Source organism: Zootoca vivipara, chromosome 10, assembly GCF_965207765.1.
Source record: "Zootoca vivipara chromosome 10, rZooViv2.hap1.1, whole genome shotgun sequence".
NCBI classification, from domain to species: domain Eukaryota; kingdom Metazoa; phylum Chordata; class Lepidosauria; order Squamata; family Lacertidae; genus Zootoca; species Zootoca vivipara.
The window spans coordinates 40,930,873-40,945,696 of NC_142593.1; positions in this window are offsets into that span (position 1 = coordinate 40,930,873).

The window sequence follows — 14,824 nt, forward strand, 5'->3', positions numbered from 1 at the left end:
AACAATATACAGCTGTTTAAATAAAGAATATAAAAAAACCTCAGGTTACGGCCCTAAAATGGAGATTCAGCCAAGATTACATTGTTTACTGTACCTGAGACTCACCTACAGTGGGCTGTTACACTGCTTTAAGTCCGTGGTTACCGCATAAGCCCAGAAAGTTTATGAATGCAAATGAATGCAGTTTCAACAATGGCTGCATGCTTAATCAAAGCACTGACGTTTAAATTGCAACCTCTGGAATGCATGCAGTTCGTAAACAAAAAGCTCATTTCATTTTTCTGTTTACTTTTCTTCCTGGATGAAATAGAAACACCTATAAAAATACAAAGGGATAATAGAATTGGATCTCAGTAGCAGAACTAGACCGTGCTGTTCAAAGCCATAAGGAAGCTGGCATTCCTTCTGCTGGTAGGCAAAATGTGCAGGAAGGAGGATTCTTGATAGTTGAAATTGAGAAAATACATGCATTTTGGATAAGTAATGTTCTCCACAATTGCTCTTTGCTGAAGGAATGCTTCGATTGTGAAAATACATTTGCAGCCCTGCATTTCACGAGAAGAATGGCTTTTATAACCAGGACTTTCATTTTGCTCACTTGGGTTGCTTCCCTGCTAGTTTGCTGAGGCACTGGTTTTCTGTAGTCAGCTGGAAGGCGAGTGGAAACCATGGTTCCGTTTTGACATTTTAACATACCCTTTCATCTTTTGCCTTTTTAAGGTTCCGAGTCTGAGGGCGGGGACTGTGGTGTTGTTGCCGTTTTATCTGCAAGTCATAAGAAGAGCCTGCTGGATCAGGCCAATGGCCCATGTAGCCTAGCATCGTGTTCTCACAGTAGCCAACAAGATGCCTATGGGAGATCAAACTCCACCTATTTGTGGTTCCCAGTAACCACAGGGCATTCTGCCTCTGACAGTAGCAACGGATAGGCTTATCCTCCATGAATTTGTCTAATCCTCTTTTAAAGTATCCATCATTTATTCTTGGGGGAGCAAATTCAATGGTTTTAAGTGTTTGGTGTGTGAAGAATGGCCTTTTTTTTGCTTGCCCTGAATCTTCCAACATTCAGCTTCGTTTTATGTCCTTGAGTTCTAACGAGAGAGAAGAAAAAGCTTTCTTCTTTTTTCAAGTCACTCTAGCAATCTTCCTGACTGAATAACAGAGTATAAATGCTCTTAACAACAACACTGGGTTGCCTGAATACTGTTCACAAGGATATTATTTTACAATTTAAAACATTCCAGTGGTGCTGTATGGCAATATGTTGTTTTTATTGTATCACTCAGTTTCTAGAATTCTTCATTAGACTGGAAAAATGTTACTTAGGACATATCTAATTTTTATTATTATTTAAAAACACTCTTAAATGCAATTCACTCCAGTGGGAGGGCATTGGGTTTAACCATGAATTTCCCCTCTTAAAATAAATGAGACAAAGCACTTAACTTGAAAGTCCTGTTCTTGAAGAACTGCCAGTCAAAATAATAACAGAATGCTAATATAAGAGATAAAAACAAATGAAAAAAAAGATAGGTGTGTGACTAAAATTACAGCTCCTTACACATACCTATTCTTATATCATTGATACCAATTAGTTAGTAAGCTGTATTCTGGTCAGCAGCTTCATTAACGTTCTGCTTCGTTAACGTTCTGCAAGGTCAAGCACGCAGATTATGAAACATTGAATACATTGTGTACAATTAACAGGGAAATCAAACATACCAATGGAGCAGTTGCAACTTGGAAATCCCCTTGGCTGTTGGGTCCTTGTCTACATTCCGAACAATTCCCACAAGTTAAGTCAAAAAATTATTATGAGGAAATATTGAATGGGTCTTTGATTCATAGCCATCATTGTAGTTAATGTCAACTTTTCATATATTTGATGCTGCTGCTGCTGCTACTACTAATATACATCAAGCTGTCTTTGTTGGAGCAGTTCTCGGGTCATTACCTCAAAAAATGTAGAGAGATATCAATCTGTTATTTTTTCACTGACACCTAGGAAATGGTTGTGTCCTGAAATTCTACTCCATATTGATCCAATGCATAGTTAGCAGAGCAAAAACTTAAACACGATGCAGGATTCCCAAATAAATGGACCAGAGGCAATTAATATTTCATCCAGCAGAGTTTTACTGCTACTGACGGCATATGAGCATAATGGTCACAAATCCAACACATTCAGGTTTGGCACTGTCCATAAGAAATCCAGTTGCAGTAGACTTGACCTAAACTTACAATAACTTATAATAAGGCTTTACACTATACAGTGGTACCTTGGTTTATGAACACAATTGGTTCCAGAAGTCTGTTCATAAACCGAAGTGTTCATAAACCGAAGCAAACTTTCCCATTAAAAATAATGGAAAGTGGATTAATCCGTTCCAGACGATGAAAAACACCCCCTAAGGCTTCAATTTAACATGAATTTTACTGTCTGCCAAGAGGTTTCCGAGGCCTATGGAGGCCTCCACGGAGGCATCGGAGCGTCCGCAACTGGGACGCAGCCACGGAAGGGCTCCTTTCCACACAGTTTGCCTCCGTGAAGGCATCGGAGCGCTTCTGTGGCTGCGTCCCAGTCGCGGATGCTCCGATGCCTCCGTGGAGGCCTCCATAGGCCTCGGAAACCTCGGGTTACTTACTTCCGGGTTTCGATGGTTCGTAAACCGAAAGTTCGTAACCCAAGGTGTTCGTAAACCGAGGTACCACTGTATACAGAACACCACACCAGAAGAAAAAGGGATAGAAAGATGAGCGCACTGAGTGAGCGAGGGTGCATGCGCCGCTCCTGCCAAGCGTCGGCTCGTTTTTTCCCCTTTTAGCGTTCAGGTGCTGAATTCTGCTAAAGGGGGGAAAAAACCAAGCCAATGCTTGGCGGGAGCGGCGCACGTGCCCTCGCTCACTCGCCGCAGGTCCTCTCGTTCGGTGTGCTGCCTGCCATGGCCACCACGGCACGAAGCAGCCAGCTAAGCCAGGAGACGCCACGTCCAGCCTCCGCCTCTTCCCTCCCGGAGGAGCTGCCCTCCAACCACTGCCTGCCTCCTCCAGCCCTAAAAAAAGGTTAACTCTGGGAAAGGGGAAGGCGCCAGAGGGATCTTTGCACCACGGTGCCAGATATGCTTAAGACGGCCCTGTAGACCCACATCCATCGGAAATGGTAGACCTGCCTTCTGAGAGGCTAGCTATGTACATTTGTCTATTTATATGTAAATATAAATAAAATATATAAATATAAAGCATATTTACAGTATACGCTTCCCCCAATCCCCAGAAAAAATACTGCAAAGACCCATGGAGGCAACCTTTCATTTCGGTGAAAGCTAAATACAAATGAAACCTTCCCCCTGCTGCAGACCCCTCCTCCTTTTCTGCCTTACACTTAGCCATTGTCTCCACTTTTGGTCTAAATGTCCAGCATCTCGAGCCACTTAACATGGAGTATTTACCCTTATAGTTTGGTATCAGCTGTACCTTCCAGTGCTCTTAAATGCAAACATGTTCACTTTATTTAAAGGACAAAAGCAAGGAACCAGACTGTTGCCTCCTTGGCTATTTATTGCAACACCTGCAAATCCTTATCGTTTGCTCTCCTATGACGGCTATTTTGGTAGCTGTCTCAAGCTTCATACTGCAGAAGTGGCAGTTCTGTAAAAGGGAGGGAGATGCAGCCTGTTGACTTTTAACAGTATAATCCTAATATGCCAGTTGAGGGTCTATAGCTAATTACTGAGGACCCCATATTTTTCAAAAGCCAGCCATAATAATAATAATAATAATAATAATAAATTTTCTTTGGTTAAAACAGTATGTGCATTGTCTCTTTTCATGTTGTAGAGTCTTTTCTATGGATCAGTTGCATTCAATGTTTAGTGTTGCATACAGTATAAGGTTGGGAGAGACGCGGGGGAGAGAGTGGTAAAACTTCGTGTATGTGTGGGGTTTTTAACCCCCACTTTCTTGATATAGATTCAGCTGAGTTAGTTCTGGTGCCCACAATGTCTAGTGTAGTTTTGACCCTAAATTTGTATGAACGGTGTGCAAACAGAGTCATGCTTAGAACAAACACGTTATCACTGCAGTCCCTCGTTAAAATGATAAGTACCCTATCAATCTGGACCTGAAGTGCTGTTAACACACAGCAGGCATTTCGTTTTTGAATTTCTAGGCAAGAAAATGTGAACCAAGTTAAGAGATCTGCATGCCACAACCTGCAAGTGAGCTTTTGCCATATTTGCCTTGATTTACAATTGGTAGGGCTGTCTTGCGGACGGGGCACAATGCATGTGGGGTTGGGCAGATGGGAGCCAGGGTCCAATGACATCTTGAGAGCTACATGTCCCCCATTCCTGCCACAGTTCAGGCATGATAGCTGCCTGGCTTGCAGGGTGGAAAGGAAGAAGGTTCCTTTCAGCCTCACAATGATCCCTTCCACCACTTCCCTACATCAGGTGCACATGAGAGCCATTGAATCAGCTGATACGGTAGACACATAAGCTCCACTGAAGGACACATTGTGAAGTTTAAAGCCATTGATTGCCTGTATCTGAACACTGGGCAATTTCCCCTCAAGTGTGTATTTTCCCAATAAAGGGATATTACTCTATGATTTTTTTTTAAAAAAGGTTTTATGTCGTGTTTAATGTGTGTGTGTTTTGAAGCTGTATTTCTTCCAGTTCTTTCCCCTCCCTTGGTTGGCAAACTGAACAAACAATTAAAAAAAGATTACTTTCCAATGGTATTGTTGCCTTCAATCGTTAGGCAGCTTTTGAAACTGGCGTGAAATGGCAATGGGGTGTGCTGCACTTGAAATCACCTGGGCGCACATGAATGACTCAGTAATAAGAAAAGTCAATTGTAAAAAAAATACTCCCTTCAGAGGTGAAAGATTAATGTTAATACTGTTAATTTGTAATAAACCACATAGCCCTCTGGCATTCCCCCCCTCCCCCTCCAACTTGATTTTATCCTATATTTGGATCATGGTAGACAATAAAAGTACTTGGGCAGAAAGGTATATTTGCTTGCGCTTAATTTATTATATATTTATTTGTGTGTGTGTGGGTTTTTTTTAATTCCGTCAGATTCCCAACTATTAACAAGTACTGTACTTTTAACTGAGCACAGTCCGCTCTTGCCTTAATGGTTGGCCAGCTGGATTCTGTACAAAGGACAGCAATATGTCTGAGCTCCTATCAGATTCAGTAGCTAAACAATTAAATGGCATCTATCAATATTGGAACTTGAATTCAGAGACCTACTTTTGCACCATTATGAATGCTCAGATGCACCTGGATCTTGACTCAACAACTCCTTCAGAGCTAAGGCTACTGATGTGGATGAATATGCTGATAACCCAGTTGCTATCTTCCAAGGAAAGGATCTTGGGTCATCACCTAAACAGAAGTCCCCCAGATGATCATAACCGGTCAGTGAAGAAATTCAAAGGAATAATGAAAACAGAATCTGAACTACTAGCAGGAATTCAAGCCTTTGTAGGGGCTCCCCTGGTATTAGAAAACGATTTACATTGTTTAGGAGAATGTATATCATATTTTCCTATTTTATTTCCACAAGCACCTTGTGAAGTATGTTAGGATGAGAAATAGTGACTAGTCCAAGATCCAACCACTAAGCTTCATGGCTAAATGAGGATTTGAAATTTTGGTCTCTTTGGTGAACATAATATACCCTACATTGGTTCAGCTACGGTACTACTAAAATACTAGATTACCTCCAAGGATCCTTCTAACATTACAGGATTCTATTATCCTCTCTTTTGGACAATGCAAAAAAGCACCCACCCTATTTTGAGTGGTAAATTCCAGATTTCGCTTATTGAAAATAGTGCATGGAATTGAGTTTCATGATGAATAGTAGCTTTAGGGTAAAAAAGAATGGCTTGGGGATTGAGAGTTCAAATTGGCTTGTGCAGAGCTGCTCACATGCGTGGGTATGGATTGTGTGCATAAACTTCATTGAATGATAACTTGTGTACATTTGCAGAAATGTGATTTATAAATGCTAACATTATATATAAATTAAATGAGCAAAAACCAAAAGCCTGTTACAGCAGAATAAAGTCAGAACAGCAGCACTATGACAATTCAATAATGCGATGCAGGGGGGGGGGGAGAGCAAATCCATAAGAAGTCGAAACTTGGAACGCTCTAAAAAGAAATGAGGCAAGCTTGTCATAAAAGCACAAAATTTGTTAACTGCAGTACAAGTTTCTGTTTGCATATTGACAGACTTGTTGAAGAACAACACACTCCCATTGGCATGTGAGACAAAGGACATTCAAGTATAAGGAACAGAAAGTTTGATGTTCAGTGTTAAGTATTCCTTCAATAATGCTAAAAAGCTCCTTTGGGGAACAATGTGTACGCATCAATGCTATTCACAACACCCCAAATTAAGGATTAAAAAAATACAATTGGCTAGATGACCACAGAAGTCATTCCTGCCTCTCTTTTCATAGAATCATAGAATCTTCGAGTTGGAAGGGAGCCCAAGGGTCATCTAGTCCAACCCCCTGCAATACAGGAATCTCAGCTAAAGCATCCATGACAGATGGCCATCCAACCTCTGTTTAAAAACATCCAAGGAAGGACAGTCCACAACCTCTTGTGGGAGTCTGTTCCACTCCCGAACAGCTCTTACTGTTAGAAAGTTTTTATGAATGTTTAGTTGGAATCTTCTTTCTTGTAACTTGAAGCCACTGGTTCGAGTCCTACCCTCCAGAGCAGGAGAAAACAAGCATGCTCCCTCTTCCATGTGATGGCCCTTAAGATATTTGAAGATGGCTATCATATCTCCTCTCAGTCTCCTCTTTTCCAGGCGAAATATACCCAGCTCCTTCAAGCGCTCCTCATAAGGTTTTAGTTTCCAGACCCTTGGCATATGCTCCCATTTGCTTGTTTCCTTTAGGCTAATAGTTGGTATCCATCTGCCTTGAGAGAAAATGGAGCACGCCTGGGTGGTGGTGGTGAAGTCAAACTGCTGGAGAATCACAGCGTCTGCTGTGGTTGCAGAGACTGGTAACTTGAAATTGATGCCTCCTGTGTTGTTTTTGCTGCATCAGTAGCAGCAGAATGACCTCTCTGGGGCATAAGCCTGGCCAGTGCTCATGGAGCCCTGGGCTGCCCAGATGACAAGACCTTGCTGATGTGGTCCAAAGGAAATCAGAGCAATACATCTGGTAGCAGCTTGGCTGCAGGAGTTGTCAGAAGGAGGCGTACAAAGTGCCATCCAACTGTCTTAAGGACTCCACTCCGGATTTGTGTAGCATTTTACTCCTTAGCCTTTTCTTCTCCCGAAGATATCCTGCAAGGCAGCAGATACATGCCGTCCTGAGCTCTGTGAAGGAATGGCAGCATGCAAATGTGGTAAAGGTTTGGCCAATGCTAGCATGGTCATTCCGAAAAGCAGAAGCTGAACACTGCAATTTATTATCGCTGTGTTGTTGCTGCTGTTACAGTGGTACCTCAGGTTACACAGACGCTTCAGGTTACAGACTCCCCTAACCCAGAAATAGTACCTTGGGTTAAGAACTTTGCTTCAGGATGAGAACAGAAATCGTGCAGCGGTGGCGGCGCGGTGGCAGCGGGAGGCCCCATTAGCTAAAGTGGTGTCTCAGGTTAAGAACGGACCTACAGAACGAATTAAGTTCTTAACCCAAGGTACCACTGTATTTGCCATTGGCACAAACCAAAGCATTTGTAACAGGACTGTTTGTTCATTTACCATTCCTCCTCCAGATAAGTTACCTGGTAAAGCAGTGTCCCTTTTCCGCATCTGTTTGCACCTACTTAATGTAACATATGTACTTAAGAGAGATGTTTCTTAAAATAGTACAACAGAGCACGTGAGAGAGAGAGAGAGAGAGAGAGAGAGAGAGAGAGAGAGAGAGAGAGAGAGAGAGAGAGAGAGAGTTTCAGGCTCAGCACATGTCCAGGCAGCTGGCCACTTAAGCTGTAAACTCATCAGTTACTTCCATGGGAAAAAACTGTGCTGATGTGATCAGGGAACTCTGTGCAGACACCTCCAGCATATCTTGCTGGTTTGCTGCTGGGTCAGTTCAGGGAGAAACCACACAGGTAGTTTATGGGTTTGGGGCTTGTACAGGATAAACATTTTTGGCAGTAAGGTTGGACATCTCTATTTATACAGTACTAGCTGGCCCTGCCACGCGTTGCTGTGGCCTAGTCTGTGAAATGGGCCCTCAAAGTCCCCCTTCAGACTCCCCTATAGGCCCCACTTTGGCTTAGTCTCTTAAATGGGCCCTCAGAGTCTCCCTTCAGAGTCCCCTGTAGGCCCCATTGTGGCTTAGTCTGTGAAATGGGCCCTCAGAGTCCCCCTTCTGACTCCCCTGTAGGACCCACTTGTTACCTGAGGGGGGGATCTCTGGGGTAGGTACCTCTGTGGCGGGCGGGGGTCCTTGGGGAGTGGGCTACTGTTGGGGTGGCCTGGTCCCTGGCAGAGGTCTGGTCTCAGGGGTGGGCTGGGTCCCGGGGTGGTGGGATGGGTGGGTGGGTGGGTGGGGAGTGGGCGGGATTTTGGGTGTATGTTTGATTTTGTTTGGTGGGGTGGATGGGGAGTGGGCGGGATTGGGTGTATGTTGGATTTTGATTGGTGGGGTGGATGGAGAGTGGGCGGGATTTTGGCAGTATGTTGGATGTTGTTTGTTGGATGTCCACTGGAGGGGGCAATTTTTTGGTACACAAATCCAGGTTTCTACCCGTCCTAGGTGTGTGTATGGACAATGTAAGTGGATAGAGACACTCTCACATGCGCTCCCGATGTTGTGGGCAAATTTGAGGACGATCGGGTAAGCGGTTGTGGAGCAAGGTTCATTGGAACAAACATGCACCCTCTACATTTTTAGATAGATAGATAGATGATAGATAGATAGATAGATATAGATATACATACAGATATATAGGTAAAGATAAAGGACCCCTGGATGGTTAGGTCCAGTCAAAGGCGACTATGCGGTTGTGGTGCTCATCTCGCTTTCAGGCTGAGGGAGCCAGCGTTTGTCCACAGACAGTTTTCCGGGTCATGTTGCCAGCATGACTAAACCGCTTCTGGTGCACGGAGGAATATGACAAGTGCCAGAGTGCACAGAAATGCTGTTTACCTTCCCGCCGCAGCGGTACCTATTTATTTACTTGCATGCTTTTGAACTGCTAGGTTGGCAGGAGCTGGGACAGAGGAACGGGAGCTCACCCAGTCACAGGGATTCAAACCGCCGACCTTCCGATCAGCAAGCCCAAGAGGCTCAGTGGTTACCCTTTAAATAAACACACAAAAGTGACTAACCTAAGTTTGCTTTTTTACTAAATTCTCAAGAGGCAATGGTAGTAGGCTGCTTTTCTGTGCTGGCCACAGAGGAGCAACTAGCATAGAAAGATCCACAGCATACATTTTAAGGGATGGCAATGGTGTGTTTCTCTGTGTTACAATTTCCATATTGGAATTTGCTGGACTGGGGAGGGGATGAGTCTCCCACCAAATTGCCTTTCAATTAGTGCTCTTGTCAAACACAAAGAATCAGCACCACCTAGTGACAAGCAGAGTTACACACACAGTTCCAGAATCATGTTGTTTGTAGCCAGACGACAAAATTTGCTGTTATGTCTTAGAGCAGGCATCCCCAAACTGCGGCCCTCCAGATGTTTTGGCCTACAACTCCCATGATCCCTAGCTAACAGGACCAGTGGTTGGGAAAGATGGGAATTGTAGTTCAACACATCTGGAGGGCCGAAGTTTGGGGATGCCTGTCTTAGAGACTCGGGTGGTATGCACACTTCTGTTTCCACTGCACCCAGTGCACTCCCACTGCTGGCTGGGAAAGTGGTGTGTACATGACATTAGCCACAATCCTTATCTATCTTGCAGTTTCTTATGAAATACTGCTTTTTGATGCGTTTTCCCCCCAAACCAGCTTTGATCTGAACTGGGAAAGAGAACGATGTTGTCAACGTTTTAAGCTAGTGATGTCTACACAGCCTCAGTGTCAAACTACATATTAGATAGTATAAATAAAAATCTAGACAGCTGTTTCTCGTAGTGAAAATTGGTTTTGGGAGTGGAGCCGAGAAACTGCAGGGTTCCAAATAAAAGTTAACTTTTTCAAACACCTGCCTTGAGTCTTGTTGGGAGGGGAGCCTGGTGAAGGAGGAACTACAGTGGGAAAGCATTGGATCGAAAAATGGTTTAACATCCCCTTACCCACCCCAAATTACTGCCTCCTTAATCACGACAAGAAACAGCTGTCAGAGACTGCATGCATGTGCTTGTGCCTAACATGTTTGGCCATCATGCCTATGACCCAGAAAACTGGGGTGGGCAGAAAGGCCTTGAAGGAGCTTCTCTGTTGACTTGGTTCACAGAGCTGTAAAGCACAGAGCTGTAAAGCAAAGTCAAGTATGAATGGGTCAGCTCTTGGAGATGAGATCATAACCACTTTGCTCCTTCCCAGTCGTTCTGCTGCTGTGCTGAGCTAAGCCAAGCCATGGTTTGGCTTAGTGCGTAATCTGAACCCAGGTTTGTGATTTTGCTCTCCTGGACAAATGACCAGCCATAAATCATAGGACAAAGTTTCTGTAACTGGAGGTAATCTAGTAGGCTGCATCCCCCGTAATAAAGCATCCTGGGTACTGTAGTTCATAGAATGCTGCTGTGTCTTTCATTACATCCTGTGGTAGCCAATTCCATGGTTTAGCTATGTGCTGTGTGAAGAAGGACTTTCTTTCATCTGCCCTGAATTCCCTCTACCTTTCTGGTGAGTAAAATGTAATAGATGCTATCCAGTTATAGCTTTTCTTCTTGTCACTTGGGAGAAGAAAGGGCAAAACGACTGAAGTGACACACCTCTATTGGCAAATGAGCCTGTACAGCGGCCACAGCCTGCCCTCGGGTCACTCTTTACACACCTGGACACACCTGGCAAAAAAGGGATAACATTGAAAAGAGCAGCCACCCCTGTGGTTCTCTGTTAGCAAGGGCCAGTTCTATTGTGTACAGTCTCTTAGCTGCCACTGTGTAAAACCACACTCCCCTGTTCCCCCAAACCTCAAACTGTCACCACTTTGTTCCAAAAACCGGTTAAGATTCCTATAGTTCGTTGTCCCACAACACTTACAAAAAGTCAAGCACTTAAAACGCGGAAACGGGAACCTAAGGACATAATCAACTGTACACTACCCACATAATAAACAAAGGACAAAGCAATGCATATTTCATCATAGTGCAAGAATCCTGACATTTCCATTATTGTCTTTATAGCTGCATTATTTGTCAGCAAGGGTGAGTCACTCATCATGGACTAATCCGTGGCACCTGAAGGGTCCCTAGTGTGATCAAGGTAACCTTCCACATTTGAAATAATAAGCACGTAAGGAGTTTGTCATTACAGGTGTGCCTTCTCAATTTCCCTGTCCATGTTTCCAACAGCATTCCTAGGCCTCAGGGTGAGTTACATGCCTCTGTGTGTGTGTGTGTGTGTGTGTGTGTACACACACACACACACACACACACACACACACACACACACACACACACACATGAATGCAAACCACAGTCTTGGGTTAAAAACAAATTGTTTCTGGGAAGATGTTTGCTGATAACCCGTGAGACCCACTGACATTTCTCCATCAGTTTGGAAACAAGCAGCCTTTGACTGAAAGGGGCAATCAGGGTTGCTTTTTCCAGCTTTTAGCTGAACGTAGCACTGGGATCAGCTGCACACCCCATACCCAAGCATGTCCTAAATCTGTTTCGGGGGCCTAATCCGGCCCGCTGGTCGGTTTAATCCGGCCCCTGTGGCAGTTTACTTCCTGGGGTAAAATCCTAAAAAAAACCTCAACAACTTTAACCCTTAAAAAAAGTTCAACAACTTTAATCCTAATTTTTTTTTTAAAAGAACTTTGTGGTTGGCCCTTTGGTCGGCCCTCACGGCCCTTCACTTCATCAAATCTGGCCCTCTTTGAAAAAAGTTTGGACACCACTAGTAGGTATTGAGGGCCACAGTTAGGGGCAGACGAAGGGGGGGTTCAGTGGGGGGAGTCTGCCCTGGGTGTTACCACTGGGGGTGTGTGACAAAATGCTGGGCGGCACTCGCCGTGGGGCCTGCAGCATGCCCGAGCCATGTGCCTCTCCTGGGAGTGACACGGTGGCTTGGGCACCAGCAGGCTCCATGCTGCCCCAGTTGGCCCGCCGCCTCCCCCTCAGCTGTAGGGCGACTGAGTGGGAGGAGGCAGGCAGACGGCAGGCTCCTTGGAGGCCCCACAGAGCATCCTGCCCTGGCCGGCCCCACCCCTGGGCACAGGGCACGCGCACTGTCCCAGGCACCTGACCGGCTTGCTCTGCTGCTGGCCACAGTCCTTCTGGGAAATCTTCTAAGGTCCACATAATAGTGGTGGGCGAGAAGAAAGACAAAGGTGGCTAGAGCAACAAATGTAAATTCTACCTTTGTACACTCATTAATGTACACACTACCCTGGAGTAGACCCTGTCTCCCAGCTTGTTTCGGGCATTTCTAATCTTAGAGCCCAGTAGAAGCACCTGATGCGCAGCTGATGCTAAAAAGGTGCAAATACGATCAGTCCATTTGGATTGGGAGAACTGCCAGGAGGAGCCCTATGAGAACAGTATATAAATCATAATGAACTTTTATGATTCTTTAAAATAAAAGGGAGGAGTCAGGTGCAGTTCTCTTCCCGTATGTGACTGTGGGCTAAGGGCCTAGTTCAGGCTTCCTCAACCTCGGCCCTCCAGATGGTTTTGGCCTACAACTCCCATGATCCCTAGCTAGCAGGACCAGTGGTCAAGGAAGATGGGAATTGTAGTCTCAAAACATCTGGAGGCCCGAGGTCAAGGAAGCCTGGCCTAGCTCTCATTGAGGTGGGCACCTTATGTTTGGATTATACCACCTCAGACTACAGTGGGTGGAGTCTTACAATACTGAATGCTCCTGCATAGAGTATAGACCCCCTGCACAAAGAGAACTAGGGATCAGGGAACAACTTCTGGCTTCTATGTGGGGAGTTTTTAAATGTTTGACATGGAGCTCACCCTTGGGGGATTGCAATCGTCCCCTTGATTCGCACAGTCCTCCTGTTAATGTTTTAATCTGAAACCAGCCTTGTGAATACTAACTGAACACTGCACCACCAACCTCAATCTTCCCTCAGCCTGCCTGCTTTCTTACAACCAGCCCAGGAGCTGGCGCTGCCTGCAGGGCCGGCGCGTCCATTAAGGCAAACTAGGCAGTTGCCTAGGGCGCCAAAATGTAGGGTGCGCTGGTATGTCTCCCCGCTCGCAAACGCTCTCTGTGCCGCCGCCACTTTCGCTCCTGCTGCTGCTTGCTGCTGCAGAGGCGCTTCCCAGCAATGCCCTGCAGGGGGCGCAGGGCCGCTCCACACCACGGAGCCAGAAATGGGTGGGTGGGCGCTCAAACCAATCAAACGTGCACGCCCAGTTGTTAGGCAGATGGATTTTTTAAAAAAAGAATAGGAAAAAAGAGCGCATGGCCTTCGGGGTGGGGCGGGGGAGGACACGCTCCACACTCCAGGCTCCTCCCCTCACGCGCCTCCTTGGCCAATCGGCAAGCGGGAAGGCGGCGCAGCGCCAGAAGGTGATCTCGCCTAGGGCGCAAAAAACCCTAGCACCGGCCCTGACTGCCTGTCACCTTCCTCTTCCTTAGGGCCCCTCTAAGGCCTCTCCCACAATTTATTGCACAATCATGATTATTTGGGCTCATGAGGCTATCAGGGGAATTACATGCAATCACACTTTCAATACTGCTTGTGCTTGGGGCAGTCACTCCGCTTCATTTCCAATCAGTGCATACTCCATAACTTCCTGTTGAAGTCCTATATATTTTTGTTTGTTGTGCTACAGCCAGTGGCGAACGGTGCCGCTTGGCTACCCGGGGAGGCAAACGCGGAGGCGCCCCCTAGGGGCGGGGCGTCGTGATGCATGCATTGTGACATCACGACACACACATCAGGACGAACGGCACATGGCGTGCGCACTCGCCGGGATGCTGCACATGCGCAGTCAGTACGCGCTGCTGCTGGCGCACGGCGACCCCACAGGCCACTGCTCACACACAGTGGCCCGTAATGGGCTGCCACGGCCACGTGAGAGCAGCAGCCCGTAATGGGGTGCCACTCGTGGGGCAGCCAGCATGGACCGCGTATGTCCGAACGGCACGCACCAGGCGAAGGCGAGGGGCAGGGAGGGGCGCTCCCGAGCGGAGCCCCACCTGAGTGGAGCTCGGGGCAGCCCGCCCCCCCGCCCCCCTTGCTACGCACCTGGCTACAGCACTTCTCCAGAGAGCAAAAATGTGGTAGCACTGGGGAAGCAACACAGAACAAATCAATGAGGCAAAACTGGGCTTTATTTCACCCAGGTCACAGACCCATTTTGGCACCCCCCCATGCGCATTTGCGTACACACACACACACACACACACACACACACAAACTCAAGCTGGGAACTTCAATGGTGTCCCTCTGGAGGTTTCACCAGGGGCAAAACACCCAGCTGCCCCCCCCCACCGGTGGTTAGAATGTCGGCCTAGGATCTGGGAGACCTGAGTTCAAATCCCCACTCAGCCACAAAGCTCATTGGGTGACCTTGGGGCAGTAACAGTCTCTCAGGGTTGCTGCGAGGTTAAAATGGGAAGGAGGAAAACGATGGAACCCCCTTGAGTTCCTTGGAGGGAAATGTAGTATAGAAATGGAATAAAATAAAATATTTAATGCACCATTTCTGCTTTAAGAATACATTGCAGGCTACACCCACAATAAAA